This window comes from Lygodium microphyllum, chromosome 10 (assembly GCF_053477565.2).
Source record: "Lygodium microphyllum isolate KBCC chromosome 10, Lygodium_microphyllum_v1.1.10, whole genome shotgun sequence".
Lineage (NCBI taxonomy): Eukaryota > Viridiplantae > Streptophyta > Polypodiopsida > Schizaeales > Lygodiaceae > Lygodium > Lygodium microphyllum.
Window position 1 is genome coordinate 63,639,710 of NC_141144.1, and position 13,881 is coordinate 63,653,590.

General features: G+C 40.4%; 1 pseudogene; it reads left to right on the top strand.

Moving 5' to 3' along the window:
• The first annotated feature begins 8,479 nt into the window (after positions 1 to 8,479).
• On the top strand, positions 8,480 to 10,519 carry LOC148030090 (uncharacterized; annotated as a pseudogene).
• The last annotated feature ends 3,362 nt before the right edge of the window (positions 10,520 to 13,881 follow it).

Below are 13,881 nucleotides of genomic sequence, written 5' to 3' on the forward strand. Positions count from 1 at the left end.
ATGACCTGTTTTGCCACAGTAGTGGCACACAATACCAGAGTTGTTAGAACCTCTGTTCTGCCATCCACCTCTTCCTCTAAAGCTCCCCCTGCCTCTAAAGTTACCACGACCTCCTGAAACCTGCATATCGCCAAATTACTGATTCTATCTGTTTTGCTGGTTGTCACTACCACGTCTTGTACCACGGCCTCTTGAAGAGAACCTGCCACGTCCCCTTCCTGAACTGGAGTAGAAAGCTTGGACCTGTTCACCACTTCTTTCAGATGTCTCACTCTGCATGTTGATCTCTTCAGTGATCATAAGAGAGACCAATTCATCGAAATCTGGAAATGGCTTTCTGACATATACAGAAGTTACAAAAGACTTCCAAGCCTTTTCATTGTTAAGTCCACCCAAGGTAGACGACACCAAATCATCATCGTCGGGCATTGCATCAATCACTGCCAATGCATCTGCAATGCTTCTTACCTTCAGTGCATACTCATTGATAGACATCTTCCCTTTCTTCAATGTATTCAACTCTTGCTTGAGTTGAATCTTTCGTGCCTTTGTATTTACAGAAAACATACTTTCAAGTATGGTCCAAGCTGCATATGCATTCTCTGCATTTCTAATGTGTCCCAGCATGTTATTGTCAATTACTGCAGACAACCAATACATGACATTCTTGTCTTTTGCATTCCATTCCTTTCGTGCCTTTGTCTCTTCTGCAGTTGGAGGATCACTCACCTCCGGCTCCTTTTCTTCACCTGAAACGAACTCGTAGAGGCCTTTTCCAATAAGGAAGTTCGTGACACGAAACTTCCATGATGGGTAGTTGTTCTTGTCGAGCTTCTCAATGATGGGGCTTCCATTGTTCTCTGCCATTATCACAATAATAATACCAAACAGCAAGCAAATCTTCTGCAACCCTCGACCTGTAGTACACAGCAATTCACCAGACAGCCTTTTCCACTGTCTGCTCAACAATACATGCAATCTGCAACCAGTTTGCAGATAAACCTTGTGTTTACTCACTGGTAAACACCTTTGAACTTACAGATCTGAAATCTGTAACCTGCGCACCCACGTTCGGTCAATACAGTCGAAGTCACAGTGTACCCCGAAACTGCTGTCCGCAACCTTGCGGCTCTAAAACGGGCCCTGAAACGGCCTCAAATGCCCAAAATAACTGCGGGTAAGCCCTAAAGGCCTTTATCTGCAGAATGCACAGCGCTCTTCGCGCACACCAAATCTCACTGCAATCTGAGATTTTTTGCTCTGCCCTGCTTCCGGTGCCTCCACAGGCACTATCCAAGAGAAGGAGTGGAAGAATGGGAGAGATTCTTACCCGTAGCTTGCTTGCTCGAACCTTGCTTCTTCTCCTTTGCTTCAACCTTCGAAATCAGCCTCTCTCAGTGGTGTGGCTCTGATACCATGTCAAGAATCGCGTGGTGGGGGGAGATGCTCAAGATGCTGCGCCGAACATACACAGAATGCACAAGGAGAAGCTCACTCAAGAGACAAGAAGAGAGATGGAGGCCAAAACGTTTTCTTGCTGGTTTCTTCTTCTTCTTTCACACGCTTTACAATGTACACAAAGTATAGATAAGATACAACATAAAAGGAAAGTGGCCTACTAAGTCAAACAATGCATAACCGACTACACTAGTCGACTGGCGCTATAACTATGCCAGCTGTAAATAGGTGTAACAACCTGAATATAATAAGTAATGAGTCAGTGGCCATGTGAGAGTCATAATGACCACCGACGTGCTAAGTGTAGACGTGTGGACCCATCTAACCAGGCGGTCCATCATCCATGTCCACATGTGTTGAGCTTGCCATCTCAACACCTATGGTATGTGACAGTTCTCCCTTAGTTTTATTATTGGTTATTTTATAAATCAAAGGCTCATATATAATGCAACCATATTATATACGTAGGTATATTGACTTGATGAAGAGGATGACTTCACTATTAGTGGTGCACATGTCCCTCGCACATAGCATGTACAAGTCATTTTTTAGTTGCAACTCAAGGTTTGTCGACATCCTCTACCTTCTGCTTTGCTGAGATGGGTGGAGATCATCCATTGCCTATTCGTTTGCATTCTCTAGTACAAACATATGATTGAAGATGATACGAAGGATGGCAAAGAGGATCCCTTTCTTTAGATGGAGTGGCTTTTAGCTTCTGGGGTAATCGCTACATGATTGCTCTGTCTACCATCAATGGAGCGAGATGAGGCCTCTTTATTGCACAAGATTTGCATGTGCCCCCTCGTTCATAGGTCACCCTTATGTCTTTTTATGGACCTATATATAGATGAGGTCCATGGCATCAGCTTACTCGCTACATTCAGAGAATGAGTACTTATGGGTAATGTAGCCTCTTTTTCTGATAGAGGAATTACACATGCAAAATGACAAAGACTCTATGTTGATGGAAGGCCTTACTCTCAAGGAAACATATCATGTTTCATTAATACTAGTCAAGGGATGAGTACAAGAACCAATTGCACGTTTGTGAAGTGTGAGAATAGTCATGAACCAGGACATATGAGTAGGGATGTACAAAGATACATAGTTGTCATTGCTATTAGATCATTATGTGCCGATGATGAATTGCTAGTCAATTATGGATGGCATAGACCCCCAGGAGCACCCTTAATAGATGAGGGTTGAGAGCTTCATTGTGTACAATTCCTAATGTTATTTTGGCCTCTTGTACCCTAATTCTACACTTTAATTTGCACCACGTTCTCTATTGTTTCTAATTTAATTTGATAATCGTCTTTTATTGTCTCTAGATATTTTGTATAAGTGATAATTATTGAATTCCATGCACATCTCTTTTTCCTTTTATACATAAGCATGCTATTGATACAATCTTCTTTACCTTCAAATATGTAGATTCCAGATTATAACATCGATAATGTCACAAATCAATGTTCACATGATGTATGTCACATGTCAATAGTGTTGAGAGATCGAGCTCCACTCGTGATATGCCAGGGTGACCGTTGTGCATTTATGTCACCGACTTGTCAGTTGCAGATGCGGTTGGTACACTGCCCATGAATAATAGCTAGATGACAGCTATCCTTATCTACTCTAGTTCGTGGCTCAATTAGTATGCCACCTTAGTTATTTGAGTTTGGTTTGAGACCCATATATAGGGTTCTTCTATTTCTTTGTATGAGAGTTCCTTTTGGCTTACACAACTAAGAAGAGGAAAACAATTTTCAGCCTCCACCTTTGTGTGTATTCCCCCATTGTGCAAGCAAGAAAGCTACAAGTGAGACTCCTTCCTTCTCTCCCACAACCTTGACATGGTATCAGAGCCTTGTTCGTGGTAAGGAGCTCAAGAAAGCAAGCCAAGGTCACGGTGTTCTAGTAAGAGGAGCAGTGTTGCTTTCATTTTCTGTTTTGGGAGCAGATCTCTGCAGGTAGCACAGCCGGAAATTGCAAGAGTGCATTGTCTCAGGTTGAGACGCCCTTCACGGTGAAGGAAGAGGGTAGTATATTTGATTTGAGGCCATTTCGGGGCCTGTTTTGGAGGTGAAAGTTTTCTGCACGCACTCAGAAAAAGGCCTAGTTTTATGTTGTGCGACCACTGTTCTACAGGTCGGTGAAAAGTTAATGTAGAAATTGCATCGTATGCTTGTGTGCAGAGACATTGGGAGTTATAGAATCATCCTTGTTGCCTGTTGATGCAAAATTGTCACTAGGAAGTGACTGTGTGGTTAAATACCACTTTCATCAGTTTTGCAGATTAGCCCTTGTGAGGCTGAAGCTATGTTCTTTGCAGTGACAGAACTTTTTGCAGTGTTCTGTAATGGCGTCTGATTCTCTCTCACAGATTGTCACTGAAAAGCTTGACAAGAACAACTTCCAAGCATGGAAGTTTAGAATGACGAATTTTCTTATGGGAAAAGGATATTGGGAATTTGTTGCAGGAAATGAAGAAGAACCAGTTCTTCCTGATGTTCCCAATCAACAACAAATGCATGCATTTAAAGCATGGCATGAGAGAGCCAGGAAAGTTATGTACTGGCTGTCTATCAGTATTTCAGACTCTATGATTGTGCATATTCAGGATGCAAGTACGCCAAAGAAGGCATGGGATACTTTGTCAAAAATGTATAGCACAAATACTCAAGCCAGGAAAATGCAGCTCAAGCAAGAGTTGCATAATGTGCAAAGAGAAAATATGAGCATCAATGACTACCACATGAAGGTGAAGTTGATTGCAGATGCACTTGCTTCCATTGGGTCGCCAGTGGAAGATGATGATTTAGTTTCTGTGACCTTGAATGGTCTAGGAAAGGATTATGCACAGTTTTGAACATCCATTTCCGTCCGTGAAAGATTTCCTGATTTTGAGGAGTTGATTGCTCTTCTAATTTCTGAGGAGCAGAGAAATGGTGGAACTTCAAAATAAGCTGTCTTCTACTCAAATGCTGGAAGAGGTAGAGGCAGAGGTAGAGGAGGCCGATCTGGAGGCTGTGGTAGAAATCAGAATATGCAGCAAACTCAAGAAAACCAGTCCTATGGAGGAGGACGTGGTAACTCTAGATGCAGGGGGAGCCAAAGAGGTCGTGGTGGATGGCAAAGAGGGCAAAATGCAAACAGCAATGTTGAATGCTACTACGGTGGTAAAATGGGTCATATGGCTAAAGACTGCTATAAAAAGCAGAATGACATCATGAATGGAAAACTGCAACAAGAAAATTATGCATCTTCTAGTAGACAGGGTGATGATAGAAATGAGCATTTGTTTATGGTGCAGCACATGAACAATTCTGTGACAAGTGAAAAAGAAAGCAACGATGTATGGTATGTTGACTCAGGTGTATCAAACCACATGACATGTCATGCAGAATGGATGGAGGATGCAAGGAAAATGGAAAAACCAGGATTTGTGGAGACTGGTGATGATACTGCACATCTTATTGTGCAAATTGGAAAAATTCCCTTGTCTATGCAGGATGGGAAAAAGAAATACATGTCCGATGTATTTCATGTCCCGAATATCACCAAGAATCTGGTTTCTGTTGGTCAAATGGTTGAGCAGGGCTTGCAGGTCAGATTTAATCCTCATGGATGCTTTGTTGAGGATATGAAAAATAAAGGTCGCTTGATAGCAAAAGGAAAGAAGAAGGGCAGAATGTTTACGTTGGATACAGACATGTCTGAATTGAGTGCAGCAATGTTTGCACATGGGACCGGTGTAGTTGCAGATATTGATATCTGGCATAAACGCATTGGTCATGTTAATGTACAATGACTTAAATCAATGCAGGCCCAAAATATTGTTGCAGGATTGCCTAGATTCAAGGTTGCAGAAATACATAAGGTATGTGAAGCCTGTCATTTTGGAAAACAGGCAAGGAAACCATTTTCTAGACATGTTCAAGAGAGTAAGAAGCCATTGGAATTAATCCACTCTGATGTGTGGACTACTAAAGCTGCATCTCTTGGAGGCTGTCATTATTTTGTCACTTTTATTGATGACTATAGCAGAAAAGTTTGGGTGTATTTTATGAAAAAGAAAAGTGAAGTTTTTGGGCATTTCAAAACTCTTAAAGCTATGGTTGAAAAAGAAACAGGCCTGCAAATAAAATGCCCAAGGTCAGATGGAGGGGGAGAGTACCTCTCAAATGAGTTTGCAAGGTTCTTGCAGGAGCATGGCATAAAGCAGCAATATTCATGCAGTCATACCCCACAGCAAAATGGAATTGCAGAAAGAAAAAACAGGCATATTGGATAGGTATCTTGTGCCATGCTCAATGAAAAAGACCTGCCAGATTTTTATTGGGATGAAGCAGTTGCTACAGCAGTCTACATAATGAACATGACTCTCACTGTAGCAATACATGGAATGACTCCAGAGGAGAGGTATACTGGTAGGAAACCAGATATTTCTCATTTGAAAATCTTTGGTTGCATTGCCTATGTTCATGTGCTAGATGAGTTGAGATCCAAGTTGGATCCAAAAGCTGAGAAGTGCATCTTTATTGGTTACTCTCTGCAGCAGAAAGGGTATAGATGCTATAACCCTTCTACTCGTAAGTTTACAGTGAGTAGAGATATTGATGAGTAGCTGGTATAAACCAGTAAATGTGATTGATGATGTAGATGCACAAAATGGTAATGCTGCACAGAATTCACAGCAGCAATCACAAAATATTAGTGGACCTGGAGTGTCCTCTAGCAGTGGTTCACATTCTTCACCATGGACAGGCAGATTGAGATCAAGAGAATCTTCTCAAAGCAATGCAGATAGTGGTATGCAGGTTTCACGAAAAGGAAAAGAGAAGGTAGATCAGCCCATGTTTGATGTGAATGCAGGTCACTCTTATGTGGATGGTGAATCCAGTGGCTCAGAACAGAGCATTGATGATGAGTTGGGTATCCCTTCTATTGTTACACCTAGAGTAAGGAAGACCAGGGATGTTTTGAGAGCACCTGGAAGTGAGCCTACTTTGCGTAGGTCTACCAGAGCTAGGTATCCTGTGGATAGGCTGAAATATGATGGATTTACAGCCATCCACTATGCATATATGGTCAAAGTGATACAGGAACCAGAACCCACTTCTTTTGAGCAAGCCGTGGGAAAAGAAAAATGGGAGAAAGCCATGGATGAAGAAATGGATGCCTTGGAAGCAAATGCTACATGGGAATCGGTACCTTTGCCTAAACGTAAGAATGCAATTGGCTGTAAGTGGGTTTATAAGGTGAAGCACAATCCAGATGGTTCTGTGAACAGATACAAGGCAAGATTAGTAGTCAAGGGGTATGCAAAAACATATGGCATTGACTATGAAGAAACATTCAGTCTGGTTGCAAGGATGACAACTGTAAGAGCAGTCATTGCTATGGCTGCATCAAAGGGATGGTCTTTATATCAGATGGATGTAAAGAATGCCTTCTTGCATGGTGATTTGCAAGAAGAGGTCTATATGGAGCAGCCACCAGGTTATGTGCATGCTGTTCATCCTGAGTTTGTTTGCAGGTTGAAGAAAGCCTTGTATGGCTTGAAGCAAGCACCTAGAGCATGGTCTGACAAGATAGGACAGTATCTTGTAACTATCGGCTTTCAGATTTCCAAGGCAGACTTCTCACTTTATGTGAGAAAAACAGAGAAAGGTATTATGCTACTTGTAATTTATGTTGATGATTTGATTATGACAGGTGATAGTGATGAAGATATCCTTAATGTAAAAATGCTATTGAAGCAGAAGTTTGAGATGAAGGATTTGGGAGAGTTGTGTTATTTCTTGGGCATTGAGGTGATTAGATCACCAAGTGGGATACAGATCTTGCAGAGGCAGTATGGATTGGACATGCTGTCCAAATATGGGATGATAGGCTGTAAGCCTATTTTAGTTCCTTTGGAGTAGAATGTGAAGCTGAGCGCAGATGCAGGTGAGCTTCTGGAACACCCTACTATGTACAGACGCATAGTAGGAAGCTTGATTTATATGACTATTACCAGGCCAGATTTGAGCTATGCTGTTGGACTGGTAAGTCAGTTTATGCAGGCTCCAAGGAAACCGCATTTGGATGCGGCTAGACGTATACTTAGGTATGTGAAGTCCACATTGCAGTATGGACTATTTTATGAGACAGGGATTCAGATACAGTAGCATGGATATACTGATGCTGATTGGGCTGGTAGCATTTCTGATAGACGATCTACCAGTGGATATGTGTTCTCTTTTGGGAGTGCTGCAGTCACTTGGAGTAGCAAGAAACAGCCTATAGTTGCCTTATCCAGCACAGAGGCTGAGTACAGGGGCGCAGCAATGGCTGCATGTGAGGTAGCTTGGTTGCATAAGCTACTTTATGATATGCATCAGTCTACAGATGGGCCAGTTGTCATTTATTGTGACAACTTGAGTAGTATATACTTGGCAAATAACCCAGTCTATCATGCTAGAACAAAGCACGTTGAGGTGCATTATCACTATGTGCGGGAGAGGGTTTTACTAGGTCTTATTGATCTAGTTTATGTCAGCACAGAGGATCAGGTAGCTGACATATTCACGAAGGCATTGGGCACAGAGAAGCTGCGCAAGTTCAGAGACCTGCTTGGTGTGCAGGAATTGGGATTGAGCTCGAGGGGGAGTGTTGAGAGATCGAGCTCCACTCGTGATATGCTAGGGTGACCGTTGTGCATTTATGTCACTGACTTGTCAGTTGCAGATGCGGTTGGTACACCGCCCATGAATAATAGCTAGATGACAGCTATCCTTATCTACTCTAGTTCGTGGCTTAGTTAGTATGCCACCTTAGTTATTTGAGTTTGGTTTGAGACCCATATATAGGGTTCTTCTATTTCTTTGTATGAGAGTTCCTTTTGGCTTACACAACTAAGAAGAGGAAAACTGTTTTCAGCCTCCACCTTTGTGTGTATTCCCCCATTGTGCAAGCAAGAAAGCTACAAGTGAGACTCCTTCCTTCTCTCCCACAATCTTGACAAATAGAGTGCATGAGAATCCTATGCAGGAGTGATCCTAATGCGTATGCAAGACTAAAGAAACAATATTCTAAGGACTTTAATGGGCGTGATGATATTTTTGAGAACGATGATGGCATGCGTAATTTTATTGAGGATTGGTATCAAAATGATAGTGGAGAGATATTCCTAACAACGAGAAGTATCTTCGAGAAGAAGCTCTAAAGCATATCTACGCAGGAAGCCAATTGACATGACTAAGTGCAAGCTTACTTATTCTTAATCTTCAAAACTATTTTGGATGGAGTAATCTATCCATTTTAGCACTCTTGAAGTATGTAATAATCTAACATATTTTTTTGTTACATTCTAAATATGTTTGCTTGTTATTGATCATATTTTTAATGAACTTGCAGGCTACTCCCTCAGAAGTTATTGCTAACAAGAAATTCCCTTCCTGCATCACATGATGAGGTGAAGAAGATGGTAAGTAGTCTTGGACTTGTTTGACTATTCTTCTATACATGCATGTCCCAACAACTGTATTTTATATAGAGGCCAGTACAAGGGCAGTGTAACATGTTCAAAAGGTCAAACACCTCGTTATAAAGAGGAGAAAGGTAAGGTCCCTAGAAAGTTATTGAGACATTTTCCCTTGGCTCCGCGTATAAAACATATGTTCCAAAGTCTTGAATTAGCTAAGCTTATGACATGGGGAATGGAGCACAAGAGCAAAGCTAGAGTAATGTGAATTCTAACAGATAGTCCCACATCTGAGCATATTGATTTTTGAAATGGCCAGATTTTGCAAAAGAACCACACAATTTAAAGATGGGTGTAGCATTAGATGGTGTGAATCCATTTTCAATGAAATCAAGTAAATGGTCTACATGGCCAGTGGTAGTTATTAACTATAATCTACCCCCATATCTCAACATTAAGAAAGAGCATTTAATGACCTCACTCTTAATTCTGAGAAAATGAAAAATTAAATACCTAAATGTTTATTTGGCCCCTCTCATTGACGATCATCAAGATTTGTGGAGAGGGATTGATGTCATGGATATGTCCAGAAGCATCAGTCAAAGACAGCTCATTGTTCATGAAATCTTAGCATGGACTATCCACGACTTTCTAGGATATGATTTTTTCTCATGTAAATGGTTTAAATATATATATTTTCTCATATGTTTGTATGATGTTCATTGCGCTAGTAACCTTTGTTATGTTTTCCATGTAGGGATATGTACCAAGGGTTATAAAGCTTGTCCAATTTTTGGTAATTGGTTGAGATCGACTTATAGCAAAAACCTCAACAAAAATATATATATTTGACATAGACAAATTTTATCTGAAGATCATTATCTATGAGACAGAAGGCAAGCCATACATTTTACTAGAAAGGTAGAAGAAGCGAGATGTCCAATACCAATGACACCGAAGGATTGGTATCTAAAGTGGACTATTGGACCCACTATCAATTCGGAGTTGGAGATCATAAGCAGCGATGATGATGACATTGTGAAAAAGCGAGTGAGAGAAAACGTGCTCTAGCTCAAAGTCCTTTGATATGGTATACTTTGGAATATTGGAAGGATTTGAAGTTATGTCATCTTCTTAGTCCTATGCATATATTCAAAAACATTGGTCATTTGTTATGACAACACCTCGTTGGCTTGAAGGACACAGTGGCATCAAGAAATGACTTAAAGGATCAAAACTCAAAGCCCAATCTATGGCCACTTTATGATGAACCTTGACGTGAGACAACCTACGAGCCTGCCCCATGGGTGCTCACGACAGAAGAGCTGGAGACTATCAACATAAGATTCAATCGATTCATATGCCTACAGGATATGGAGCATCTTGTTGAAACATGTTAACTCTAGATGACAAGAGCTTGTTTGGTTTAAAAACACATGATTGGCACAATTTTGTGAAGGTAAATCTATCTAGATCTTTGTAATAAGTATTTAATTTCTTGCATGTTTTGTTGATCAGATTAATAATGTATGCAGCATGTTCTACCCCTTGTTATTGATGGATGTACTACAAGAGGAGCCCAAGATGTAATATATCACCTTGGATTTCTTGCAAGATATTTATCACTCGTTAATTTTTAGTATACAATTTTATTTTATATCTTCTTAATTCGGAAACATCTCTAATATCTTCTTTCTTTTACTGATAGATGGATTACATCTAAAGAGATTGCCAAAATGGTCAATTCCACTATTAAATTCGCTACAATATTCATAAGTTATGGGATATTTATGTAAACATTCTCCACATGTATATATGTACTCATACACATAGTACATACATAGATACATGTCACATACTACTTATCCTTGCTCCTTCTTTACATACTCATACACATAATTCACACACACCCCTCTATACAGACACATTACTTTGCATTATATCTACTCTTGTATTCATACATACATATACACAATTCTTAGAACTAAAAGGTTTGGGGTACTTATGGTCCAATAACTTGAGCTAGTCAGATCTTTGAAGCATGCATCTTGAAAGTTACAAAGCAAGAAAAAGTTGTGCCTAAAACCCATAATTGCTAAGGGACTTCCCCTCTTCATAGACTTGGGCACAAATAATACATCCCCTTCAATGAATGGTTTATCCAAGTGCAAGCTAATTTTAGCAAGATTCCAAGGACTCTCTCCATTTCCACATCCAAGATTTCTAAGGTATATCAAGATTTTTAAGGATCTTTTGCCATTCATGCAAAACAAATATTGAAAGAGATATATTAAATTCACCATGTCAGTATTTATAAGTTATGGGGTATATATAGAAACATTTTCCACATGTACATATGTACTCATACACATAGTGCATACATAGACACATGTCACATACTACTTATCCTTGCTCCTTCTTTACATACTCATACACATAGCTCACACACACCCCTCCACATAGACACATTACTCAGTATTACATCTACTCTTGTATTCATACATGCATATACACAATTCTTAGAATCAAAAGGTTTGAGGTACTCATGGTCCAATAACTTGAGCTAGTCAGATCTTTGAAGCATGCATCTTGAAAGTCTCAAAATAAGACAAAGCTCTACCTAAAACCCATAAATGCTAAGGGACTTCCCCTCTTCAAAGACTTGGGCACAAATAATACCTCCCCTTCAATGAATGGTTTATCCAAGTGCAAGCTAATTTCAACAAGGTGCCAAGGACTCTCTCCGTTTCCACATCCAAGATTTTAGCAACACACTAGGACTAATCAACAACACTCTTGGGCTCAACTTTGGCTAGCACTAACACTATCACATTTATTTAGGATGAAAATAGATGCACCTTTACTGATGACTAGGATATGCTAATGTTTTCCATAAGCATCTCTCAGTGCTAGCCGAAGGTTGCAGTGAGTTGTATTTGATTGAATTGTTTTGGTGGCACATTGCTACTCTACATTGCTCATGATTTGAGAATCCCTACATGCACTATCAACTCTACGCATATACGATTTCTTCTAAAACATGCATTGAGAGTTGCATTTTTATTTGATTTCATTGACTTGGGATTGATCTTGAATTTCTGTAGCAAGTGCACAACTAGGGATAAGCCTAAGTGATCTAGCATTCTTCTTGGGCAATATCTTTAGTACGACTCATCATGACTAGCAGTTGCATGGGGCATCCTTCAATATGTATAGGCATGTGGTTCACAAGCAAGCGCATGAGGCCTCGAATTTAGGAAGGACGTCCATCAAATTTTCAACATTGGCCATTTGGATCGAGACAAACTTTTTTGGAGTACTAGGGAATTGCCTTCTTATGCACATACTTCACGCTAAGCTGAGTAACACCTTAGTAGGATCGAGATTCATGCTCTATGCTAGGGTGATAGTTGTGTGAACACAAGCATTTGTAGTACGTGGTGCAAGTGAAACTCATGAGTCACTACATGGTCTAGGGACTAAAATAGATGTAGCTAGTTTTCAAAGCAACTTAACAAGATAGAGGTACTCCAGTATTACCTTTTTAATGACATTTGTACACGTGGTGGTATTAATTTTTGATTATAAGTCAGTTGTGGATGAGAGAAGGAGAAATTTGACACAAAAGAAAAAGGCTTGTAGGTGATAAGTCTAGCAAGAGATGTTGAAGACTTTTGGAGCTAGCAATGCATGTCGAGGGCTAGAAGTTGTACTTCACGTGCAAAGCACCGACTTGGGTGCATAGAGCCAAGTAAAAGCATTTACATGTCTAATCTTTATGTGAAAAAACCTTGCATGACTATTTATTAATAGGTTTGTGCACCCATAATGTTCTCCTAATGATAGTAACTCCATGGCTTCTTTGTGATCAAAGGTAGAAATATCTTCTACATATGCTTCCTATGGGTCTTGGAGTGTAGGAGCTCATTTTCAAGTGAGTAATACTTATACATGGCAAAAGCAATGATCATGGTGATGCCATTTGCTAATCATCTTGAAACATGGTGTACTCTCTCAAGTGCCTCTTGTTGGATATAAGGAATGACAACAATAGCAAAAATGGCATTTGAAATGTTCTCTAAATACTCCAAAGCAACATTGCACCTTATTTTCCAAAGAGTAATGTTTATGTAGATTTAGATTATACAAATGGAAATGATGATAGGCAAGAGAATGTTTATGTAGATTTTGACTATATAAATGGAAACGATGATAGGCATGAGAGTGTGGGTGAGTTCAAAGCCTCATAAGAGACAAAGCAAGCATTTTATGAGCTAGATTGCTATTTTTGGATTATGCGAGCACAATTTTGTTAGCTATATATATAGTCTGTCTATATATAGCGCCCCAGTCCCCTCTATATATTCCTATCATGTGTGCTCAGTTGACGCACTTCTGGGGTTTCACTTCCAGTGTCCCATGTCTCTCTTCTCCTCTCTCTTCCTCCATTCCTCGTCTCCCTCGTGCACTGTTCAGCATGGTATCAGAGCGAGGTCTCACAATTACGCAAAGGTCTACGTCTTAGTAGTCAAAAGCACGTGAAGTGATGCGTTGTTCTCTCTCATGCTGGGATCGACTTAGCAGAGTGCAAGCTACTCCTCTTCCGCCATCGCCAGGAGCAGCCTCTTATGACAGAGGAGCATGCTAATGTCTCTTCATCAATAATTGAGGCTAGGTACGCTGGCATCCTCAAGGATTTCCTCCACTTTGCAGTAGCTGCTGCTGTTAGCTATTGCTTTTTCGCCTCTGGCACGTGCGGCTGCTCGTCTGGGCTGCGCATGGCGGTTTTACCTTCCTGCAAATGACAACATAGCAAGGTCTTCTCTATTCTTTGTGTCGGTGCCTTGGGTCTCCTTTCGTTGAAAATATAGGTTTTAGGGTTTGTCTATCGGCATTACAGGAGGCAACTGAGAGGGCCCTCCTCGTTGATTGGGCTATTTCGTTTCCTGTGA